The sequence below is a fragment of the Carcharhinus amblyrhynchos genome, chromosome 16 (genome assembly GCF_965287045.1).
Source record: "Carcharhinus amblyrhynchos chromosome 16, sCarAmb.v2.hapA, whole genome shotgun sequence".
Lineage (NCBI taxonomy): Eukaryota > Metazoa > Chordata > Chondrichthyes > Carcharhiniformes > Carcharhinidae > Carcharhinus > Carcharhinus amblyrhynchos.
This window is the reverse complement of record NC_137339.1, coordinates 29,637,499-29,655,655: the sequence shown is the minus strand read 5'-3', so window position 1 is coordinate 29,655,655 and position 18,157 is coordinate 29,637,499.

Genomic DNA, 18,157 nt, shown 5'->3' with positions numbered 1-18,157 from the left:
CACTGGGTAGGATGAAAGTCTCTAACGTTCCCTTGCCATCGACTGTTGGCAATTAAGGTGTTGTGAGTGCTGCTGATTTCTGAGCATGGAAGCCACTGTCAATGCATGACGGCATTATACAGCCTTTTATATTTGACCTCTCTACAAAAACACTACAATCAAACTAAATTAAATATAATTGTACTACTGATTTTAACTTTCAGTGACCTCACTAAATAGATGACAGTGGGTCGACGACCCTTTTCACAGCATGTCCATTTTTCCTTTCTATTTACACCTCTGAACATTAAACAAAATTGTAAGACATCAAAATGGAGGGTGACACCTTTTCTTTGTGAAATAGTTATTCTATTTTTAATATGAAATTTTGTTAATGAAACTGGCCAACCATTATGTAAATGTCCCAAAGTTGTGCTGACCATCTATTTAAAATGAGTTTTGAGATGCCTTTGTGCTGTTTAATGCATGGTGGCACAGTGATTAGCACTATTGCCTCACAGCGCCAGAGACCCGGGTTTGATTCCAGCCTTGGATGACTGTGTGGAGTTTGCACGTTCTCCCCGTGTCCACGTGGGCTTCCTCTGTGTGCTCCGATTTCCTCCCATGCTCCAATGATGTGCAGATTACATTGATTGGCTGTGTGAAATTGCCCCCAAGGTGTGTAGGTTGGGGGATCAGCTAGGTAAATACATGGGATTAAAGGTTCTGAGTAAGGTACTCTGTTGGAGATTCAGTGCAGACGCAATGGGCCGAATGACTTCCTTCTGCACTGTAGGGATTGTATGATTCTGTGAATACTGGAATTCTAAGGGTTATACGATTCTATGAACAATAAGACTTTGAACTGGCAGTGCCTGATGTATGCTGGTAGAGATTTTTCTCCTGCTGTCTGGGAATTACTGCAATTAATGTCATGCTTTGTTTTCAACTTAGTTCAAAACGAAAGATGATTTGTGAGATACGAAAGTACTTTTTGTGGCAATTCAATTCAAATCAATTTCCTGTACTCATCTTCAGACTGATTCTCCAGTGTTGCGTTTTAAGAAATGCTTACCTATACTAAATTATACCAAGCATTAATTATTGTTCTATTCATTTGTGAGATGCAGCATTGTGGTACAAGTCAGCATTTGGCAGAAAGTTCAAGGATTTTCATCAAAAGAGAATTAAGGACTGGAGCTAATGGAGGTGTTTCGCTCCAGATATGATTTGATTGATCCACGAAGAACCTTTAATGGAACAAATTTTGATTAAGAACACCATCAGAATATAACAAAAAGAATTAGCATATCTTTTTCTGATTTATTATTTACTAGAGACTGTTTCTTGGAATGATATGTTGTGGAACCAACCAGGGAGCAGGCTACTCTGGATTTGTGTAATGAGGAGGGATTAATTGATGACCTCCTAGTTAAGGATCCTCTAGGGAGTAGTGACCATGGTATGATAGAATTCAAAATTCAGTTTGGGAGTGAAAAAGTGGAGCCCCACATTAGCATTCTGGAATTAAACAATGGAAATTACATAGGTGTGAGGGCAGATTTGGCCCGAGTAGAGTAGACAGGAAGGCTAAAATATAGAACAGCAGATGAGCAGTGACAGTTGTTTAAGGAGATACTCAATTCCTCATAAATAATATAAATCCCAGTGAGGAAGAAAGACGGCAAGGGAGGTAAAATCATCCATGGCTAAACAAGGACAATATAAAGACAAAGCTAAGGTACATCATATTGCAAAGACCAGTGGTAAACTGGCAAATTGGGAAACTTTCAAACTTAAACAAAGGGATACTAAAAAAGTAATGAAAAGAGCTAAGGTAAATTACAAAAGCAAACTAGCGCAATATATCAAAAAGGGTAACAAAAGCTTCTCTAAGTATATAAAAGGGAAGACTGTCACTAAGGTGAATGTTAGTCCCTTGGCAGATGAAACAAGAGAGTTAATAATTGGGAACTCTAAATTGGTAGAGATGTTAAATCAATACTTTGCCTCAGTTTTCATGGTGGAGGACACTAGTACTAACCCTATAGGAATGGGCAAGCCAGAGGCAAAAGAAAGGGTAGAACTTAGAACAATCAATAGGGAAAAGGTACTCTGCAAACTATTGGGATTGAGGATAGATAAGTCTCCCAGCCCTGATGGCCTAGATCCTAGGGTATTAAAGGAAATGGTGGTGGAGATAGTGGATCCATTAGTTATAATATTCCAAAATTCTCTGGACGTGGGAAAGATGGAGTGGACTGGAAAAGTGCTAATGTAGTGCTCTTATTCAAAAAGGGACGATGACTTGGATACAGGGATTGAAGGCTCTATAAGCAAATTTGCAGATGACACAAAAATAGGTGGGAAAGTAAGATGCAATGAGGAAATAAGAACCCTATAAGTGGATATAAATAGGTTAGGCGAGTGGGCCAAAATGTGGCAGATGGATCTTAACATAGATGAGTGTGAGATGGTGCATTTTGGTTGGAAAAATGAGAAGGCAACTTATTATTTAAATGGGGACAGACTTCGGGGTGCTCCCTTGCAGAGGGATCTGGGTGTCCTCATTCATGAGTCACAGAAAACTAGCTTGCATGTATTGCAGATAATAAAGAAAGCAAGTGGAATGTTGGCATTCATAGCTAAAGGAATAGAATATAAAGATAAGGAAGTATTTTTGCAACTAATCCAGACATTGGAGAGACCGCACCTGAAGTACTGTGCACAGTTTTGAGCCCTTTACTTGAGGAAAGATATGGTGACATTGGAGGCAGTTCAAATAAGGTTCACTAGATTGATTCCAGAGATGATGGGTTTGTCGTATGAAGCGAGATTGAACAGTTTAGGTGTATATTCTCTGGAAATTAGAAGAATGAGAGGAGATCAAATTGAGGTATTCCAGATGATAAAAGGTATTGATAAAGTAGACATGGGGTGGAGGCTTCCTCTTGTGGGGCATTTCAGGATGAGAAGTTAGTCTGAGGAGAGGGGCACCAAATTTAAAACAGAGTTGAGGAGAAACTATTTCTTCCAAAGGGTTGTGAATCTAGAATTCATTTTCCCAAGGTGCGGTAGATGCTGGATCAGTGAGTAAATTTAAGGAGGAGCTTGACAGATTTACATTGGTGATAGGTTGAAGGTTTATGGGGAGAAGGCAGCAAAATGGGGATGAGGAGCATATCAGCCATGATCAAACAGACTTGATGGGCTGAATGGTGTATTTCTGCTCCTATATTTTATGAACTTATAAACTTTTACCAATTAAAATACTTAAATATGACATAGTATAAATTTGATGAGGAGATATCGGCGTTGGGGTAAGCACAGTAAGAAGCCTCACAACACCAGGTTAAAGTCCAACACCTGATCTCCCATCTAATCCCATTTACCAGCACTTGGCCCATAGCCTTGAAAGTTCTGACGTGCAAAATGTTCATTCAGGTACTTTTTAAAGGATGTGAAGCAACTCGCCCATTACCACCCTCCAGGTAAAAAAAAATTCGTCACAACCACCCCCCCACCCCCCACCCTCACCCCACCCCCCTTCCAAACCTCCTGCCTCTCAGCTTGAACTTGTGTCACCTTCTGACTGACACTTCAACCAAGGGGATCAGCTGTTCCCTATTCATGCCCCTCATAATCTTGTATACTCTGATCAGGTCACCCCTCAGTCTTCTCTGCTCCAACAAAACCAATCAAGTCTATCGAATCTCTCTTCGTAACTTAAATACTCCATCCCAGGCAGTATCCTGGTGAATCTCCTTTACCTCCTTCAGTGCAATCCAGTCCTATAAATAGAAACAAGATTGATCATACCATCTCTCTTTTTCCCAGAACCTATCAAATGTTACAATTTATTGCTGACACCAAGACTTTGGTCCTTTAATAAACTTTTATATGTTTTAGAATTTATAGCATCCCACATAGCCTTCTATATTACTAACTCAAGAACCCAACTTATATATTGAGTTCAGTGGGAAAGTGCATTACTGAGGAGTTTTTACTCAAAACCTAATATTATTTAGGAAATTATAATCTGGCTTCAATTTATCAAAAAGGTTGTCCGAAGGAAGATAATAATCTCAGGAGGCTCTTTTTCCATTCAGGGGAGATAAAACAATTCTTTAGAATCATAGAATATCTACAGTGCAGCAGACCATTGACCCCTCAAATCTAAAAAAGCATCTTACCCAGGCGCACGAATCCACCCCCATCTGAAGTTAGTGATTTCCAGCCCAGGACAATTTTCTGGCAGAGGTTAGTCCTTGTGGACAGTTGCCAGGTAAACCCTTACCTGGCAACTTCCCAGAGGATACCCCCAAATACACCGCTGGAGAGGTTGTGCCTCACTCTTTAGAAATCTTGTTCTTTCTTCCATTTCTCACTGTTTTCTTCTCCCTCATTTTAACCAGTTTGGAATTTAGCTCTAGCTTTTTATCTGTGATTTTGTTGGATTTCCACTGTCCATTGCAATTCCTCCAGATTCTCAATGTAAGTGTTTGGCCATCAGTTCAAACAATTGAAGTGTTTGAATTGTTGTTCAACTGCTTAGCTACATTTTTTTTTAACTCCTCAAGAGATAGAACCTTTAAATCATCAAAAGTAATTGTGATCTGGTCTACAAAGGAACAGGAATTGTATGTGGACATTGTTATTAGCACTGTAGCATTGTACACAAGAAAGCCTGGACTGATGTTTATAAATTTCTGTTGAGGGATTAATTTAGTTCCCACTTCCATTTGTTTGCATTATCTGTGTGTTCCATCTCAGACCTGAGCCCTCCAGATTTCTGTTACGACCAATGAGGACACCTGTTGGACCTTGTCCTTTCTTTCCGCTCCTCAATTGATTGTAAAAGCGTTGTTTTGTAACTTATAAGGACAAAGGTGTCCATTCGATGCCTGTGCTTAACCATTTACAGAGATACAGTGTCATAAATATATACAGCATGAGAACAGGCCCATCGGCCCAACTCATCCATAACGACCAGGTTTCCTAAACTGAACTAGAGCCATTTACCTGCATTTGGCCCATATCCCTCTAAACCTTTCCTATGCATGTATCTTCCTGAATGTCTCTGAAATATAGAAATAATCAACTATCTCGCCAGCCACTTCTTTTAAGAGTCATAGGATCCCTACAGTGTAGAAGGAAGTTATCCAGCCCATCGAGCCCACACCAACAACAATCCCCACTCAGTCTGCAACCCCACGCATTTACTCTGCTACTCTCTCTTGTGGCATTAAAATGTACCTGAGTTACTGCATTGGAGTGAAACATAGCTTAAGGCATGATCTTCCAACCTGAGCCAAGAGTGCCATGGACAGAGCCGTGTTATCACTTTCCTGATCCCTGAACCTCAAGCAACATCCACGGCTGAAGGTGGCAAGGCAAAATAAGTTCTTGCCAAAGTTGGCCCCAAGGAAATTATTAAGAAAAGCATCCTTATTTTTAACAACAATAAGAAATCTCACAACACCAAGTTAAAGTCCAACAATTTATTTGGCAACATAAGCTTTCGGAGCACAGCCCCTTCATCAAGTGAGTGGGAGTTGTGTTCACAAACAGGGCATATACTGACACAAACTCAATTTACAAGGTAATGGTTGGAACGTGAGTCTTTGCAGGTAATCAAGTCTCAAAGGTACAGACAATGTGAATAGGGAGGGGGCTAAGCACAAGCTAAAAGGTGTGTATTGTCTCCAGCCAGGACAGTTAGTGAATTTTGCAAGCTCAGGCAAGTCATAGGGGTTACAGATAGTGTGACATGAACCCAAAATCCCGGTTGAGGCTGTACTCATGTGTGCAGAACTTTGCTATCGATCTCTGCTCAGCAATTCTGCATTGTCATGTGTCATGAAGGCCCCCTTGGAGAACGCTTACCCAAAGATCAGAGGCTGAATGCCCATGGCCGCTGAAGTGTTTCTCGACTGGAAGGGAACACTCCTGTCTGGTGTTCACTAACAGTGTCTCACTAACTGTCCTGGCTGGAGACAATACACACCTCTTTAACTTGTGCTTGGCACTCTGTCTACTCACATTGTCTGTACCTTTAAGACTTGATTACCTGTAAAGACTCTCATTCCAACCATTATTTTGTAAATTGAGTTTGTGTCTATGTATGCCCTGTTTGTGAACACAAAACCCACTCACCTGATGAAGAGGCAGTATTCCAAAAGGTTGTGCTACCAAATAAACCTGTTTGACTTTAACTTGGTGTTGTGAGACTTCTTACTGTGCTTACCCCAGTCCAACGCTGGCATGTCCACATCATATTTTTAACAAACCAGTCTGGCAACCTTTCTTGAATTTAAAATTCAAAAGGCGTTTGTTTTATCAAGCTAAGAATAGACCCAGGAAAAGATATAAAGATATTTAAAAAGGTGAACTCATATCCTGACCTTCAATGATAAAAGGCAAAAATGGAGAGTTCACTGCTTATGAGCCCTTCACTGGTATCCATGGCTAAGGCAGAGATAGTTCATAATTGAGATTCCAGTGGAGCTGAAGCCAATGTAAAGTGCAAAAATACTTGTGGAGACAAACTCTTTTTTTAAATATAATCTCTTTTCTCAAAGTCGATGATTTTTGCACCTGATGCTCCTTTCATTTGAAAATTCTCAACTTCTATAACAGAGATGGCAATTTGAGAGAGAGGGGAGAGAGAGCTGGTATCACTATTCTCTTAGATGATATCTCCCAGACTCCTCATTTTATCTGTTTGGGTATTGCACTAAAGGACACTACAAAATTGTTAAGTTGGTCACATGACCTCTCTTCCCATAATAATTTCAGAAAATAATTGATTAGCTCATGTTTGAAAAGTTCTTAGCTATTGTTTTATGGCCTGGGTGATTAAATTCTGTAATGTCCCAGCCATTAACTCCTGAGTGATCCATCCTCCTCCATCTTAATGACTTTGGAAGAACGCCTACATAGTCATTGTCCTGGCAGACTTTCTGTTTCCACTTGAAAGGTAATTTTATAAAAATGCAAATGGTAAGGGCCAGTACAGTTTCAGCATATCATTCAGATAATTCTTGATGTCACCATGTGTAAAATTCCATAGGTGGTTGGCTTATTAGTCCTTATTGCATTCACATTGGCAGCTTCTAGAAACCGGGCAACTTCTTATACCAGGTTATCTGTGGCAGCCATCTTAAGCAGGCCATGCTTGCTTTTTAAAAGTCTTTCTAAAGTAGTTCAATATATATTTGATCAGCGAATGAAATTAAAGGTTATTATGCATATGTCAGACTCATCATCCTGGCAGTGGTTAGACTCTCCTTTGGTGACAATAGTCATGCTTGGCATTTGAGGGATGCCAATGTTATTTGCCACATATTCAGGTCTTTCTGCACAGCAGGCATAGTTGGCTTCATTATCTGAGGAGTTGCGAACAGTGCTGAACACACTGTGAAATCATCAGTGAACATCCTCATTTCTGACCTTAAAATGCAGGGAAGGTCATTGATGAAGTAGCTGAAAAAAGTTGTACATAAGACACTGGTCTGAGGAACTCATGCATCAATGTCCAGGGGCCGAAATATTTAATATATACAAATCACAATCATCTCCCTTTGTGCTAAATTTAACCCAAACCATGAGAGGGCCTTTCACCTGATTTCTATTGACTTCAATTTTACAGATGTTCCTTGATGTCACTGTCAGTCAAATGCTGTCTTGACATCAGTGGCAGTCACTCTCACCTCAGCTTGTACATTTATGTTTGAACCAAGGCTGTGCAGAGATTGGGGGCCATGATGTCCTGTAGGAACCCCCAACTGAGCATCAGTAAGCAGTTTATTGATGAATAAATGCTGCTTGGTTGCACTGTCAACAACACCTTCCATCACTTTGCTGATGATTGAGAGTAGACTGATGGGGTAATAATTGGCTGGATTGAAATTATCCTGCCTTCTATGGACACGATATGCCCGGGCAGATTTTGTCCACTGTTATTCAAATGCCAATGTCGCATCTTGGTCAACATCTTGACCAAAGAGGTAACGGGTCCTGGAGTACAAGTGTCCAGTAGTACAGGGTATCAAGGGCCACAGCCTTTTCTGTATCCTTTACATTCAGCTAGCTCTTGATATCACAGGGAATGAATTAAATTTGATGAAGACTGACTTCTGTGATGGTGAAGTCCTCAGGAGGAGGCTGAGATGAATCATCCACTTGACACTGCTGATTGATGATGGTTGAAAACATTTCAGCCTTGTCTTTTATACTGATGTGCTAGGCTGCATCATAAATGAGAATGGGGATATTGATGGTGCATCATCCTCTCGTTGGTCATTTAATTGTCTACCACTATTCGTGATGGCATCTGAACATAAAACATATGAAATAGGAACAGAAGTCGGCCTCAATTATGCTGTAACAAGGTATTGCCTTGTGGGCTCATTGCAATCCTTCCACTTTGCAGTTGGAGAAGCCACTGCGAGTCCCTCACATTTCCAAACAGAGATCTCACATGCTGTCTGGAAGAGTTGGGAGTGTTTGGTGGGGGTGGGGACACTTAGGCATTGGGGCACCACCAAGCACCAGTAATGACAGGCCTCTCATTATATCCTCATGGGCTCATCGTTCTGGAAGGTGTTGGCCCAGAACCCTTCTGGCTCAGATTAACCAAGCAGGCAGCCCAGCTGGCAGGGATAGAGTGGGACAGATCCATTGGCAATGGAGAGATTGTTTGAACCTCCAGTCGCTAAGGATCCATACATGTCATAGAAACCTCAGTATCATGGCTGTTTCCATGTTAGAGTCTGTTCATGCAGTCACTCACAATCCGCTTTCTTACTGACAAGTCCCACCAGAAAGGGGGCAAGATGCAGAAGTACAGAAGCCCTGCCCGGTTCAAACACAATCCCAGAAAGGTGCAATGCCATCATCTGTGTGCTCCATAATCCTAGACACATATATCTCAGTGAGAATGAGCTCTAGTTTAGGAAGGGTCTTACATTCTGATAGTCACTGCACAGTCACATGTCCACAGGAGGAAGCAGGGTCAGTTAATCTCATTGGCACTTGGAGGGCCACTGGTGAAAAAGCCTTTTAAAACTGCTCAATCCCCCCATATTTTCTTCACACTGCACAGCCTCCTCATGACCCTTTCCACCCTCTCATCCTGCATCAGATAACCCATTGCATGACCCTTCCAGAATCTCTCAATCCCCTATCACTCCTAACCTCCCCCATGCCCCTCTAGATCTCCACACCTACCCAGGTGCAGCAGGTGGTCAGGAAGGCGAATGGGATGCTGGCCTTCATAGCGAGGGGGATTGAATATAAAAGTAGGGAGGTCTTGCTGCAGCTGTATAGGGCATTGGTGAGGCCGCAGCTGGAGTACTGTGTGCAGTTTTGGGCGCCGCACCTGCGCAAGGATATTTTGGCCCTGGAGGGAGTGCAGAGGAGGTTTACTAGGCTGATACCGGAGTTGAGGGGATTGAGCTATGAGGAGAGGCTGAATAAACTAGGCTTGTACTCGTTAGAGTTTAGAAGAATGAGGGGAGATCTCATTGAGACGTATAAGATGATGAATGGGATGGATAGGATAGAGGTGGAGAGACTCTTCCCGCTCAGAAAGGACAGTAGGACTAGAGGGCACAGCCTCAAGATAAAAGGGGGGCAGTTTAGAACGGAGTTGAGGAGGAACTTCTTCACTCAAAGGGTGGTGAATCTCTGGAATTCTCTGCCCGTTGAAGTGGTGGAGGCTGCCTCGCTAAATATTTTTAAGACGCGGGTTGATGGGTTTTTGATAAGAGAGGGGATTAAGGGTTATGGGGAGAGGGCGGGAAAGTGGAACTGAGCCACGACAGATCAGCCATGATCTTATTGAATGGCGGGGCAGGCTCGAAGGGCTAGATGGCCTACTCCTGCTCCTATTTCTTATGTTCTTATGTTCTTATGTTCAACCTTTTCAGTCTTCTCCCCAACTATTTCCCCGCCCCAGCACAAAATTGACTCTCACTGCCAACCAGTATCTCCCACAGCCTTCTTTAGGTTTAAGTTTATTTATTAATGTCACAACTCAACTTACATTAATAATGCAATGACGTTATTGTGAAAATCCTGTAGTCGCCACACTCTGGCACCTGTTCGGGTACACTGAGGGAAAAGTTAGCATGGCAATGCACCTCTTTCGGACTGTGAGAGGAAACCGGAGCTTCGAGAGGAAATCCATGCAGGCACGGGGAGAACATGCAGACTCCACGCAGACAGTACCCAAGGCCAGGAATTGAACCCAGGCCCCTGGCGCTGTGAGGTAGGAGTGCTAACCACTGTGCCGCTGTGTCAGTGAAATTCCAGTCACTAGGAGAAGTTGCCGCACCGAAAACAACCACCTCCTAGATGCCCTTGTGCGGGGAAGATCCATATGGTTGATGCTCCCTCCACCCAGTACTGTGCATGCTGTTTCAAGGCTCAGTCACTGGAAGTTTCCATCTTCTCCTCAATGCTGTAAGCTGTCCCAGGTTTTCTTAAGGAAAGTGCCAACATTTATATACCATATTGAATTAGATATAGTCCGGACTGCTATGATTTCCTGTTTGTGACACTGACAATCACGTGGAGGAGGGACAATTCTAGTCAGGCCTTCATTGATACCCCATTAGCGGGATGCAAATTGATTTCACAGTGGCTTATGGAGGAAAATATGAGTCCAGCTCATTTCAAATCGCAACCAGGATCAAGACTCTCACATTCCCCTCAGCGACAACCAAACCCCACCCACCCCTGCTCCACATCAGCATTCACTCTCACTCACCCTGTAGGAGAATCTCTTTGTTGGCCATGCTTGTGGCAATTTGTTCCAGATAAAACCTAGCCATCGAATCAGAGATAAGGGCCAGAATTATCCCATCCTGCCCACCATTTGAATTTTAGCAGGTCAGTTGCGGATAATGTGAAATGCCATTGACGGTCGGGCGGGTATTTCCGGTTTTAGACTAGCGTGGCCAGAGAATTCTGTTCGAGTACGTGCTTCATTTGCCCCATGTGCCACCAGGCACAGGAGAGAAGTGGGGAAGTAATGCTCAGAGCAGTGTTCAGCATGAGTTAAGTGTCCTTTGTTGGCTTATCTTGAAATTCATTCCACATCTCTAGATTTTCCCAGGAACATCCAGCCCATTGTTTGATGTCATTGTTGACAATGGTGTAGCAACAAAACATGTAATTACAACAAACATCTAATGAACAGAATGAGCATCACACTCATTCACATAGTCTGGTCTTTTCTATTAGAGATTTAAAAGGAAACAGAATTAATAAAATAAACTATGAGGACTGGGTAGCTAGACAGAAATATGAGTGCTGTGAACACATCAGAGTATTCTACTTACACATATACTTGCATCTGTAACATCTGTTAAATATTTATTTTTGCTACTGTTTATATTCTGTTTTCTTTTGTTATTATTCCAATTCAATCAAATCGAGCCCAATTCAGGGTCTCAACAAGTTGGGAGATTCCCGATCCAAGCTGATAAGACAGGGCTCTCACCTCCTGTCTTGAGCTTGGTCTACATGATCCAAGCTGATTGGAGTAGGTGTAGCTCCTCCTCCAAGACTTGATCTCATTTGCATCTTAGCCAAAAGACCGAGATGCTGCTTTTAAAAATTGCTTCAAATGAAGCTGAAATGCAACCTAATGACTTCAACCACGCGCAGCATGTCGATACTACACTTAGAAACAATGTGCAAGGATACGGAGAAAAGGTAGAAGAATAGCCCAATTAGGGCGATCTTGAGCCCACACTCAGCATCCACAGGATTGGCAGCGGGAGTGCAAGATCTGGTGACACCTGGAAATTGTGAATCTGACCGGCGAGAGAACAATTTCCACTTTTCGCTGCTCCTCACCAGTGACATAATCAGTGAGCCTGATTTTAATAGGTCTTAATAAATTTGAACATGATTAACCACACCCATCACATGATCTCCCCTTGCCATATTTTCACACCTCACCAACGTGACATTACATCAGAGGTTTACAATCATACAGTCATGATCCTCTCCTGGGGATTCCCCCCAAGGGTGCAAAGGTGACCGTTGATCCCATGGGAGAGGGACATGGCCAGGTAGTCACCTGGCAATGCCCCCAACACTGCCCCCACTTGGCAGTGACAACCTGGCAGTGTCAACCTGTGCCAAGGGTGGTGTCAGGGCTGGACCCAATCTTGAGCCTTGTGGGGGCATGGGAGCATGTAAGTGTAGTGGGAAGGAGAGAGCATTCAAAGGAGCAGAGGAGAAATACTGGCGATTACTGTTGCAGGCAGTGAGAGGGAGGTGCCAGCAATTACTGTTGGGGGCAAGAGGTGCCAGTGTTGATGTGGGATGGTGTGGTGTGGGCATTAAATGGGGGGGTGGGGAGAGATGTGGGCATTGATTATGGGGGGGAGAAATGTGGGCATTGATGGAGGCAGGGGAAGAGATATCTGTGTTGGTTGATGGGGGGAGAGAGAGAAATGCTGGCTTTGATGAGGGTGTACAGATGCCAGCATTGATGGGTGGCATGGGGAAGGAGATGTGGCATTAGAGAGGGGGAGGGAGGAGGAAAGAACCTGCATTGATGGGGGGATGGGTCAAGATGACAGGTGTGATGGGTGGGGTGGGGTGGGAGAGAGATATCATCATTGATGGGGCGAGGTAGTGATGGCAGTGTTGATGGGGGGTGCAGGTAGAGATGCCCGTGTTGATTGGAGTGGGGGAGAGATGCTGACATTGATGTGAGAAGGTAGAGATGCCGGCATTGGTGGGTGGGTCCCTGAGACAGTGGTGAGGGGATGGGGGGTGGCGATGTTATTCCTTAGTCTGATTGGGTGACTTTTAAACATGGCGCCCCAATTTCAGTGCAACCAGGCTTTTCTGATGTGTTTAGATCCTGCCCCTCAACTATGATGGCGCGAAATACGCCAACCTGTTTATTTTTCACAAAGTGGCATGAGACCTGGAGAGAAAGCCTGCCTGTTTCTCTGGACAGAAACACATCAGTTTTCAGTCAGGCCCTGACACTTTCGCACTCATCAGAGAGAATGCAAAGGTCCATTGACCTCAGGCTGGATTTCCTGGTCTTGGGGCAAGCGTGGCTGGAAAATCCCACATTTTTTGGTAAGATCTTAATAATCTTACTAAGATTAATAATCTTATTATTATACACCTCTTATGGCCTTATGGCGGCACAGTAGCACAGTGATTAGCACTGCTTCTTCACAGCTCCAGGGTCCTGGGTTCGATTCCCAGCTCGGTCTGTGTGGAGTTTGGACATTCTCCTTGTGTCTGCATGGGTTTCTTCCGGGTGCTCCGGTTTCCTCCCACAGTCCAACGATGTGTGGGTTAGGTTGATTGGAGATGCTAAGAAATTACCCCTTAGTGTCCCGGGATGCGTAGGTTAAAGGAATTAGTGGATATAATAGGTAGGGATATGGGGGTAGGGCCTGGTGTTGTGGGTGGGATTGTGGTCGGCACAGACTCGATGGGCCAAAGGGCCTCTTTCTGCACTGTAGGGTTCTATGATTCTCGTCATTTGGAGAGCCAGTGCAGATACAATGGTCCCCTTCTGTGTTGTAACACTTCTGTGAAGCTGAGGTACTTGTTCATACATTTTAAACAAATTTTCACCTGGAAACAGTTTTCATTACTTCTTGTTTCTCCATCATTTGAAACGATTTTGCTTGGTCTTCAGTGGAAACAACTGAACACTTCCCAGTTCTGATTTAAGAAGTACAATAAGGAGAACAGTGAGCAATAGTAATCTCTCCAAATTATTTATATCAGTTTTTATTCTACTAATTCTCTGGTTAGTAAAGACTGACTCTTTTAAATTCCTCTGCTGCTCCACCAAGATCCAATTATCTTATGATACTCTCACATTGGATCAGCTTCGCAATGAAATATCCAGCTTGTCACGGCTGTAACAAAATCTGCTTTAAAGCTTCAGGGATCAAAGTGTATGGTCTCCGCACATCTGTAACAAAAACCACTGACATGAAACTGAAATGTTCATTATTCTTTCAAATGTGACCTAACATCAGGCCTTCTATTAATTCTTTCTCTGGCCGTGGGCGTCATTAGCTAAGCTAATATTTATTGCTCATCGCAAACACCCTTGAGAAGGTGGCAGTGAGCCAGCTCCTTTAACTGCTGCAGTCCATGTGGTGAGCTACACCCATGATTCTCATAGGGAGGGCATTCCAAGATTTTGACCCAGTGACAGTGAGGGAATGATGATATAGTTCCAAATCAAGCTGCTGTGTGACTTGGAGGGGAACGTTCACATGGGAGGCTGATACCATGCTGGAAGGTTCTGTCTGAGGAGCCTTGGTGAGTTGTGGTAGAGCATCTTATAGATAGAACAAAGAACAATACAGCACAGGAAACAGGCCCTTCAGCCCTCCAAACCTGCGCTGCTCATTGGTCCAACTAGACCATTCGTTTATATCCCTCCATTCCCAGTCTGTTCATGTGGCTATCCAGATAAGTCTTAAACAATCCTAGCATGTCCGCCTCCACCAGCCTGCTTGGCAGTGCATTCCAGGCCCCCACCACCCTCTGTGTAAAAAACGTCCCTCTGATATCTGCAATCTTTGTGTTGTCCGCAAACTTGCTGATCACACCAGTTACACCTTGTTCCAAATCATTTATATATATCACAAATAGCAGAGGTCCCAGTACAGAGCCCTGCGGAACACCACTGGTCACAGACTTCCAGCCGGAAAAAGACCCTTCAACTGCCACCCTCTGTCTTCTGTGGCCAAGCCAGTTCTCCACCCATCTAACCACCTCACCTTTTATCCCATGAGATTTAACCTTTTGCACCATCCTGCCATGAGGGACTTTGTCAAACGCCTTACTGAAATCCATATAGACGACATCCACGGCCCTTCCCTTGTCAACCGTCTTTGTCACCTCCTCAAAAATCTCCACCAAATTTGTGAGGCATGACCTCCCTCTTACAAAACCATGTTGTCTATCACTAATGAGATTATTCTGTTCTAAATGTGCATACATCCTATCTCTAAGAATTCTCTCCAACAACTTCCCCACCACGGACATCAAGCTCACCTGCCTATAATTACCTGCGTTATCCTTGCTACCCTTCTTAAACAACGGGACCACATTCGCTATCCTCCAGTCCTCTGGGACCTCACCTGTGTCCAAGATGTTAAACACTGTTGTCACTGTGCCTCAGTGGTGGACGGAGCGAATGTTGAACATGGTGGATGAGGTGTCAATCAAAAAAGCACCTTGTCTTGAATGATGTCGATGCTCTTGAGTGTTGTTGGAGCTGAACACATTCGTTCATGCAAGTGGAGGGTATTCCATCACGTTCCTGACCTGTGCCTTATAGATAATGGACAGGCTTTGGAGAGTCTGGAGGTGCCTATAGCGGTATTTTTCTGAGGTGGGAATCTCCCCCGACCACCCTGCCCCCCGCCACCACCCCGCACCCCCCACCCCACCCAACCCCGCCACCCCTGTGGTATGCTTTGCAGTGGAAGAGGCAGCCCACCATTGGCTGGCACGCTGTCAATAAGGTTTCCATTGTTCATACCCTCTGTCGCCAGGGGACCTGTGGCAGGGGATTGCTGTTAATGGCGCTGATAGGAACAGTCAGAAAATCCTGGCCCTGGTGTCTTAACATTTTGCAAAAGTTTAAAAATTAATTAAATCCTGCTAGATGGTTAACACACTAATGCCAACCATTAATCATTCAGGATAGATTCTTAATAAAGGGGAAATGATAGAAAAGATATAACATCAGTTTTGCAGTGAATATTTTATTGAAGAATACAAACTAAAGAATTTGATTTTTTTCCTTGTAGCTAATCCACATGGGACTGATGGACAATGTCCTGAGTTGATGCATACTTAGGGAGTAGAAGGATGGTGAGAGACAGTGGGGAGTGGGTGGTGGGGGAGAGGGTAGGATGATGAAGGTGGGTGGGTGTTTGGGAGGTGACTCGCTATGTTCCTAAACTCCTAACATTATCTCTGCTGCTGCTTGATATAGACTGCTGACCTACAAAACAAAAGAACATTGGTATTCAGCCTGGACATCACCAGTAAGACCCACCATTCTTATGAACGTCAGTGAATCTCCAAGTGCTCAGTGTTAGTATTTGGATGCCATTGCAATCGAAGGAGAGATCATCCTTAATCTGGAGTTACCCTCCCACTAGCTATCATTTGACTTGGAAGGGATCATATTGCAAGTAAACTCCCAAAGAGTTTCATTGCCATTTTATTAGGATTGTAATTGTTCTGGAGAGAAGCACAAAATATCCTCAGAAGTCCATGAGAGAAAATCAGGCACAGGGTTAAATGGCCATCAATTAATGATAATTTCATTTACTCACCATTGTCAGGCCAATTTCACCTCTTCTGAGTTAGGTTGCACCAGCCCTCTAAGGACTGGCTGGGGGGTCCTGTGTTATCATCCCTCTGCCTTTTCAGCATTTCATCAGCTGTGGGGAAGGTAAACAATAGGCTAATTCATTAAATGACAATTCAAGGGCCTTTCCTGTCACTGCTGGCATTTTACCAGCGTATGCTACATGGAGAGACTGCCCGTAAACCCTGGCAGCCTTCCAGTGGGCTTTTGAAGGTGGGGGGTCCTCCTATTCGGACATTCACTGACCTATGGAGGAGCTTCATGGTGGCAATGGCCAGCCCCACAGTAACCCATTCCCTGCCCTCACCAACAGCACCACCCTTTAACAGGCCCATGCAGGTTGACCTCGGGTCCTCCAGCCCCACTTATCTCCTGCTCCCATGATATCCTCATTCCAGTGGTACTGCGGAGCTGCTGGTTCTCTGATTGGCCAGCATTGCTTGAAGGTGTCACCCATCCTTTAAAGGGTTAGAAAGCAGACAGCCAATAACTGAGCTGAAATTCTGAGGTAGGGTTTCTCCCAAATTTTAGACTCGTTGTTGGGAGGCCCTGTCATACTGACAAAATTCCAGTTGTTTATCTAATCCTGTCAATAGATCTGCAAACATCTTCTAACTTCACAAACTAAAAGTCTTATCTTGCTTTGTTAATTTTCCTGAAAAGTACCAAGTTTGTATTATAATTTAAATTAGGAAGGCAAATGACATGTTAGTCTTTATTACAAGGGGATTTGAGTGCAGGAGTAATTGTATAGAGCCTTGGTGAGATTATATCTGAAGTATTGTGCACAGTTTTGGTCTCCTTACCTAAGGAAGAATATACTGACATTAAAGAGTGTGCAACAGAAGTTCACCAGACTAATGCTTGAGAGGGCAGGAATTTCCTATGAGGGAAGATTGAGGAGACTGGGCCTATATTGTCCAACTTGCAAACAAGCATCAACACCCAGCTTGGCTGTTTGAGAAGGGCAATCCCCGCCAGATCCTGCAAACACATTCAAAGACACTGCACCATTGCACACTGTCTTCAAAGCATCCGTGGGAAGGAGGAGATAGTCGTACACCTCCTTGTGGAATGTGGCTTTGCAAAGCTTGGGGAAGCTGCCCTCAACACTGCAATGGGGAAAGGATGCAGTCTAAGGCCTTTCAGCCTAAGCACACTGAGGGGCTGGAAATCTGATAAAACCCCTCATACTGTGTGCTTAATCCTAATCGTGTGTTAGGGGAGCTGGTTTAGCTAAATTGGTTGGATGCCTGGCTTGTGATTCATGAGTGATACCAAGAGCATAGGTTCAATTCCCATCCCGGCTGAGATTATTCATGAAGGTTTGCCTTCTCAACCTTGTTCCTCACCTGAGGTGTGATGATCCTCAAGTTAAATCACCACCAGTCAGCTATTCCCCTCAAAGAAAGGCAAATGGCACCTTTGGTCATCTGGGATTAAGACAACTACTTATGTACTTATATTGAACCACAACAGAGTGCAACATAACTGATGTATATAGTTTGAAAAGAATTATACTCTCTGTAACGAAAGTATTGAAAAATTACTGAACCGAAGCACCTCAGAAGCATCTTGACTTCTAGAAAAAAATGTGAATTGCATTGCACTTTACTGTTATAACAATTTGAATTTTTTTGTAATGTGTCTTTCAGATTATATATGAATATAGTGCATTCTTGCGAAATATGCTCCAGAGTTTACAAGAGTTAGCTGATTTTATTACAGATCGACAGGGATGTAGGAAGGATATTTCCTTTGTGGGCTGTTGGGTGGGCG